This window comes from Agelaius phoeniceus, chromosome 5, assembly GCF_051311805.1.
Source record: "Agelaius phoeniceus isolate bAgePho1 chromosome 5, bAgePho1.hap1, whole genome shotgun sequence".
NCBI classification, from domain to species: domain Eukaryota; kingdom Metazoa; phylum Chordata; class Aves; order Passeriformes; family Icteridae; genus Agelaius; species Agelaius phoeniceus.
The window spans coordinates 27,196,653-27,204,907 of record NC_135269.1 but is presented as its reverse complement, the minus strand read 5'-3'; the positions used below and the strand labels follow the sequence as shown (position 1 = coordinate 27,204,907).

Sequence of the window (8,255 nt, the reverse complement as noted above, 5' to 3'; positions counted from 1 at the left end):
TATGAAATCATAAATGTAAGTTGTTTTTCTGACTTTAACTGTACAATGAGTTTTATTTCTTGTAAACTTAACAATTTTTTTTTCTTAGTCTGTGGCTATGAGACTAATGGTTCTGCTGCATTATGGAAATTTAACAAAATCTTCCTTTCCGGGCCCCAGGCAACAAAGTGACAGAAATGTGAGGAAGGAAGGTGAAAGGAGAGAAAAAAAGAGCTTTATAGCAAAAGTTGATATTCATCATTTGTTTGCTTTATTTTCTGCATGTCATAGATTATTTGAACCAATTGATCAGTCTCATTTGGTGTTCCATATGCGGAGGTGAAAAATGATCTCTTTTCTGGCTTGTCATTACCTCTTGCTCTACAGCTACTTGTGGTGATCATATTTTCTTAAGTCACTTTCTTCCTGATGGTCTTTGTTTAGTGTGGAAATGGTGATTAATCTGAATAACCAAACCATCACTTCTTTCAGGGCCACAGTAGCACTCAAATCCCAGCTCCTATATATAAAAATGAGGGGGAAACAAAGCAACATTTGAAAATTGCTGCTCTGAATCTGTGGCTCTAGGAAGAGTGGAGCATGTCAAAAAGTCAATATGGAGAATTTTTTGATTTTAAAGAGCCTTTCTCAGGTGATGACAGGAAAAGAGAAGCAGAGCATGGCTGCACACAAAACCTACTCCTGCTTTCAGAAAGGTCTTCAAATAGTAATATTTGAAATAAATATATAAATTAATAATATTATTATTTATAATTAAAGAATATTTATACAATTATATAATATATAATTAAATATAAATATTTATTATAAATTATAATATAATAATATAATTATATTATATAGTAATATTATATATTATCTAAATATATATAATTAAATATTATTATCATATTTAATAAAATTAAATATTATAGTAATATTTAATTTGAAAAAACATAATAATAAATGGAAGTCAATATTTCCATGTGTGCACTGGTCATTCATCATTCTCTGGTAGTACTGGGGAGGCTGAGAGTGTACCACAATAAGCAGGTAGTGTTTGTTTGGTTTGTTTCTAGCCTCTCTTCCTACTTATCTCTTGTACTTTGCACAGGACATTCCCCCCACAGCATGCATGGGGAGCTGCAGATGGAGAGTTGTGAAGTATCATTAGTGCCAGCTGGACACTGCTGCTTGCATGATGCTTTAACAGCAGAGTAATCAGCACCTAAGTCAGCAATCTTTCCATCCAGTTGTACTTCCATGTCATAGCAGCAGTTATCAAATCTCTAAGCAACACAACAGCTTTTTCCACCAGGGATATTCAAGTCCTTGAATCTTCTTTCCTTGCATATGATTTATGGGGATGTCAGGCAACTCTTGCTTAAGACCTAAAGCAACTTTAGCTCCAGATATCGATATAGATTCATTGTAGGCCCTTACAGGAACAGCTTTGTTGGCTTACACGTGGATTTTCTTCATTAATCTTTCTGTTGAACTGTGTAGGACTTGGTGCTTTTTTCGGTCTTCCAGGGCTGGCACATCAATGTGTAGGTGTCTTCCATTTTGCCAGCAAGCACCCCTTCCTTTTCTTCACTACAAAAGAGAAAGCACTCCTGATTAGGTGAAATATTTTTAAATTAAATATAACAGCAGTTACACTGGAAATAGTCATAAAATAGTAAATTATAAGTGCTCCACTAGAAGGGATTTGGATGTGTGTGTGTATGCAGAGGAGAAATGGGAACTAAAACAGTGTATACAGATCAAATCTAGTGAATGGTCTTATTCAAGCAGAGCTGTTGCAATATCAGTGCCTTTTTGCTTCTCATATTTCATACTGGGGTGTTCCACTTGGGAAACTTTTTGGGAAACTTCCATTTAGTATTTTTTGTTCTTTTTTCGCCCTAGATTAAAATTCAGACAGGTTACAGCTCTCTCAAAACTTGCTAGACTAGTCCTGTCTAAGCAGCAGATCTGTGGTTATGTGTTGGAGCTATTGTACTGCACCTTTGACTTCTAGGTGAACTGAGGTTACCAATTTCCCACTGAGCTTCCATTATAAGTTTTGAAGTTGGATGGCAGGGTGCAGTGCTACACTACAGAGACAACACTAGTCTCATACAAAAATATACTTTGACATTTTGAAAAAAAATTTGAAATTCAATTTTTTTCAGTTTTTTTTTTCACATTAAAAAAAGGAAACACATCTAAATTGACAGGGAAGGGAGGAAATCAATACAAGGGTTTCATAAGGCAAGAACTAAATAAAGCATTTCTGTCTGCTTCAGTCAAAATAGCTCACACTGTCCCATAAAGATTCTTCACTTAACTAAGCCAGAAGAATCTGTAAAAACATTGCACAAAACCTTTGTCTTCTTGTCCTCACTATAACTCACTCTTCAGTTTACCTGGCAAGCTGAAGAAACTGGTGTGCTGACATTTTTAGGCTCTTTCTACACTGGAGAATCAACAGCAGTCTAAAAATATTGTGTATTTTAGTTCAGGTTTTATGTATCACCTTAGGATACAGGGATAGTAATCAGTAAATACACACAAAATACTGAGTTTGTCACATGCAGATACTAATTTCATTGTATTTTGTTGATTTCATTAGGTCCTAAATGCCGTGTGGTGAGATTTATTTCTTGGTGGGAGCCCAGTTCTTTTGAGCTCCTTTTATAAGGCATTTTACAGGGGGATACAAGCTGTTATTAAAAGGTTGTTTTGAATTACTGTTGTCTGTGCCTGGCAGTATTTATGAATGTGTCCTGAAGAGATGCATTTACAAGTATAGTTTCAGTTATACGCACTACTTGAGGATTTCTATTTTCATTTCTCTTGCTTTTGGTATTGTAGAGATCCAAACCAATTACTAATGGTTACATTTTTAGAATTTCTTTTTCTTATATTAAGAATCCATGAAAACCTGGAAAGCCCAAATAAATAATCAATTTTGTGGTTATTTTATTTTTGTTTCATACCTAAAATTTTAATGGTTGGATGCCTGAAAATGGTCTGTGCTTCTGAATGAGCTGAAATACTGAACCACCTAATTAGATAGTAAGTTAATTTAAAAAATAACTTCACTTTCTGCAAGAACACGTATTAATCCCATAACAATTTCTAAGATGCACTTAAAATATTTCTATAGAAGAAAAACTCCTTTAAACTTCAATAAAGGAGACTAAGATATGGGGAGCTCAGCCCAACCTTGGTAGGTGTGGTGGCATTGAAAAGGTCAGCATCACATGGAGTCACTTTCAGAGTCTGATCAGCCAACTTTTGAAACTTCTCAGTGTGAGATCTTTTATGTAGGTCCTTGCTGAGAAAAAGAACTCAGTACAGAAATCTCTTCTTTTCTTGGCTCTGCCTGAAACACCTGTTGAAGGAATTCGGCTCTTTCATTATGATGTGCATATGTGTGTATATATTCACCAGTGGATATTATTATTATTTAGTGGTTATCACTAACAGTTTTGCTGCTGTTTGTTTCTATTTGAGAGATTTTCTTGGCTGACTGTTCTTGAAGTTTGGTGGGGTGTTTTAGAGTTGTAGAGTAATTTAGGCATCTTGAAATAATCTTGTCCAGTTCCTATATCAGGAACAGCTTAGATCAGTTCAGATTTTTATTGTTTCAAAAGAGATTCATTCCTACTTGTTAATAAAGGTACGGTAAACTTGAAATCAGAAGTTAATAAAGCACTTTGTCTCTTCACAAATATCATGCATTTTTAATTATTATGTTTTATTTAAAGTATTATTTATTTAAACCTCTAACAGGTCAGCAGTGAACATGCCAAGTGTTTAACAGTCTCTACTATTGCAAGCTCTCAAATGTTTGTCACATGTGCATGCATCATGTTAGGGTGTCTGACCCTAAAGGCCCTTCTAATCTCAGAGGCCTATTCATGACATCTAATGTTTTCCCCCATATCCCTGTGCTGCATTCTTAATGTTTTGTTTGCAAATCCTCTCACCATCTAGTTTATAAATTGTGCTAGAAGTAGGTCTGGATGCAGCTACGAAACAGAATCACTGAACCAGCAGTACGCCTGGATACAGGGCAAAAATTAGCAGGGGATGCTCTGTTGGGGCTGCTCTGATCACTTACCTGTGCTGGGTCCTTCCTCTCTGCTTCAGCACTAACTTCAGGTCATGTTTTACTTCCAAGAAATTGAAGGATTAGTATACGGTCATCTGCAATTTGACTAAAGGTCTGACACAGCTTTAAGACACCTGCTTTAAGAGAGGGCTGGAAAGCCCTTTTAAGTGTCTGGGGGTCTGTCTGCTCCTGCAAGGTGGCCCCCTGCTTTCTAGATGTCAGCTTTCCCCTTATTCCTCTCAGGACCTAAGCATTGCAGCCTCTCCATCCTGTGTGACCTGATGTAACCTGCCTGTCTCCTTGCAGATTAGAAAAGTCCTACCAACTCCTCTCTAGTCTACAGTCTGAAAGGGATCTGTGTGATCCATGTATATATAAAGACTTTTTTTACTTGCTTTGTTAAAGGCTTGTTGTTATTTCTGAATTTTCACCAACTTTATCTCACTATCTTCTACTGCTGGTAGTTCAGTGCTTAAAATCATTCATAATGGTAGTTTTCTTTGGGCTATCATAAAACTTGTTTTGCTGTTATGAATTTCATTTACTTAGTTAAGGGAATAGCTAGAAATAAATGGAATATTCTGTACCATTAAATTGCAATCTGTTAAGAGTGCTTTAACTGCTTCATATGTTATGACATTCGTTTCTTGTTAGGGTGCATGGTACAAAATATAGTTAATATGGAGTTATGTAGAGGTAGCATAACTGATTTTTTTAAAGTTTTAAAATATTTAATCATTGAATATTTAATATTTTTCCCCTTTTTTGAAGAATAACTTTAAATCAAAACTACCATTTCTTGGCCTATGTATGTTAACAGCTTATACCTACAAGCTTAGGCTTCAGACAGCAATTGATTTGTTATTGCCCTCTTGAAGTTGCTTTAACAAAACCTGTTCTTTATGCTTTAAGAAATATTACCTGTCTATAATTTTCTTACTTGATTTATGGAAAGTCTTATTGTGAGGTCCTGAGTTGGAGACAAATGATATTGTAGATATTGGAACTGGTAATGGTATTCTTGGTATGAGTTGTGTCCCTCAGCTACCTCTGTCTGGTATTGATTTTACTGTCCCTTTAGGAAGGAGAAGAGAATGTGGGGAGAACATTCTCACTGTCTCTTCATTCCAAAATTGTAGAATTTTGAGGTGTTTTGATGTGGATCTTTTTGGGTTTTTGTTTTTTTTGTTGGTTTTTTTTTTGACAAATGTGGGTACCTAAGCCACTTGTGGGTACATGGATAACCACAACAAAGCTATTTCTCTCATATAAAACATCCAGGAAAATTCTCCATAAGTGAAACAATCCCTAAATAGTATCTTGCTACTATTCCTTAGATAAATTCCATTTAGATAAAGTCTCTGGAATGCAGACAGGGCCATTACTGTTTTTTCAGCTAAAGGATGGCTAAGAGACATAGGTTTGGGGGAGTTTCTTGAGGTTTAGGGGGTTTCTTATGAACAGCTTTTCTGCCAGGGGGTTTGGCTTTATCATTGAAAAGCTTATTTGTTGTTTGCTTTTTAAATTGTTGCAGCAATGGTCTTTGAAGCTCTCTTACCAGAATGAAGATGCCTCAGTGAGTAGCAGCCATTCTCTCCATGCAGTCTTGTCAGCTCTGTACTGCTTCCCACCTGCATTAGATTGAAACTTAGACTGCAGAAATGAAAGTGTCTCTAGATGATTACTTGTTCTCTTTTCCTCTATCTCGATATTTTTAGTACTTCAGAAATAGCTGTATGGATTTTTTTTTTTTAATTTTATTAATGGTCATTTTGATTTTGCTGAACTAACGTCTTTTGCTTGGAGTCCATCATACTTTTTAGCTTCCTTTCCATATGCATGTGTTGTTCAGAACCTCCCTTATGCAATTTCAAATGATGTAGCAGCAACATAAGCAAAAGCTTTGGGCCATCCACTTCTTGAAAAAGAGATTGATAAAATTTCTACTTGAACTGACATTGATAATTCCTATTTCATGGCTAAGAGATTTGAAAAATGAAGTCACTTTTTTATAATGATGAATTTTTTGTTGTCTGGAAGTCATTTAAGAGCATTTTATGCTTTCCAAGGAAATGACATTTTGAATAATGAATTCTTAAAATATTAATTTCATAACTGTAAGATAAAAAGGATAAAGTACAAAAAAAATTGCTGTATTGACAGCCATCAATATTAATGCATGTTTAATTCAGTAGAAAATAAATAAGTTTTCTCTTATAACTGGAAGTAACAGTATATTAGGAATTGATTTTTTACTCAAAATGTGTTGGTCTGTTAGAGCTCTGATGTAGAAAACCAGAATTTTCCATGACAATGTTAAAAGGAGATATATTCAGTAAATATTTCTGTTCTGTATTAAAAGGGAAAACTGATATCATAACCTGAAATACTTCATTCCAATACTCAATAGTTTCTAATTAGAAACCACCAATTATTTTAGAATAAGTAGAAAGATAACTTGTTTTACAGTACTTTAAAAGAATTGTTTAAATTCCTAATTGAGCCAAAAAAAGGTACTGAAAAATTGCAAAGGAGCCATATGACAGAGGAAAAGATCAGAAAACATCTACATTTACCAATATGACAACTAAGCAGGGATTTTTGCCAATTCTCAATAGATCAATATAGAGGTTAAAAAGCTGATAACTGAAAGCACTTCAATTTAATGCATAATAAAAATAGAAAAATCAGAAAGTTGAAGGATGTTCCAGTTGAGCAGTACCAAGAGCTGATTTTCCTAAGTCACTTTCAGGCAAGATAAAGTTAGCAGAAAGCTGTTGCTCTCATCACCCTCCTCAATACCAGGCACAGGATCTGGGCTTGGGAACACTCACAGGTGTTAAGTAGCAATCTTTCTGTTAGCATTGCAGTCTGTTTTGAAAGCTTAATGCAGAGTTTAAATATGTTTTCTTCTGCTGCTTCCTTCTTTTCTCATGTTTGCCCCTATATTGGCTATGTTTTTAATTTTGCTTACCTGTGTATGTGTTATTATGTGTATATATCTTAGTGCATTAGTTGGAAATGGTAATTGCCCTCCTTTGTCATTTGCTCTTTTGATCTGCCTTCACCTGTGCCTACTCCCTCTTGAGCAGATCTCATGTTTTTTGGGCTAATTATGTGTATGAAAAGGGAGGAATAAATATCATGCATGTCCTGTTGACAGTATGAAGCCAGCTAATTAAAACCTAAATAAAATGTAAGAAAGTAATGGGCTTTCCAATATCCTGTCATCAGAAGGGAAAAAAATTGTATTAAAAAAACCTAAAACCAAGCCAAAACAGAAGAGAGGAAAAAAACATACAGAAAGGTGATATCTGACCAATATGGGATGACAGCCTAGTGTTCTGTTGTTGTTACTACTGGAATTTGTATGTTCTTGCACTATTTACACTTTCAAACATTTTGGAACAGATGAGCTGTATTAAATTGGCCTTTAGATTTTTAGTCAGTGCTTCAAAATGTAGAAGCTGTGATTTACTATTATTTTTTTAAATGTTGTTGTTGTTGTTAAGCCTCCTCTTTCCCTGATAGGTTTATGTTGTTACCTGGTGTGATCTCCAAGTACCTGATACTGATCAAGTAATATGGGTACCACTGCTGGGAATGCTTTTATGTCTGTTTTCCCCATGCTCCCCCCTTGCACTACATGGCCTTTTCATCTTTTGAAATGTGAATATCAGATGTATGATATTCATGATTACTTTGTGATACAGCAAAAATTCAGGACTGACTGTTCTAAAAATGTTTTGGAAAGGTAAGCATCTAACTTTTTCTACTGGCAGAGTGTCAACTTTAAGTAAACACAAATTTCCATGCTGCATTTATGTTTCCTCCACTACGGACTGCATTGTGAGCAGGATCAGAATAATTTCTCCCCCATTGTCAAATGCAGCCACTTGTAACTTAGAATCAGGAACATCCCTTGTAAATTACAGTGCTTAGCAGCTTTAAATCTGACTGCATCACCTTACTTTTGACTTGGTTCAGTGGTTTAAATACCATAGGAATACTTCTCTCCACATCCTGGACATCATTATTGAAAATTAAGTCGAGGTCTGGGGTCCTATAAAATCTTTTTTTGGTGTCAAATAGTATGGTAGAAAGCAGCAAAACACTTAATCCAGTTGTCATCTTGGCAGGTGCAGGGAGAGGAACTTTGCTCGTGTATTTT

The 8,255-nt window shown here is 35.2% G+C and overlaps 1 long non-coding RNA gene across 3 annotated transcripts; it reads right to left on the bottom strand.

Annotated features, from left to right (window-relative positions):
• Nucleotides 1-231: 231 nt before the first annotated feature.
• On the bottom strand, nucleotides 232-8,233 carry LOC129119961 (uncharacterized). 3 transcript variants are annotated; one of them, XR_013182363.1, is made up of 2 exons: nucleotides 3,193-8,233; nucleotides 232-1,575 (listed from the first exon to the last, which is right to left on the bottom strand). It is a non-coding gene; the product is annotated as an uncharacterized LOC129119961 (long non-coding RNA). The 3 variants fall into 3 exon arrangements; XR_013182365.1 differs by having other exon boundaries at nucleotides 4,094-8,233; XR_013182364.1 differs by having other exon boundaries at nucleotides 5,643-8,233.
• Between the last annotated feature and the right edge of the window lie 22 nt (nucleotides 8,234-8,255).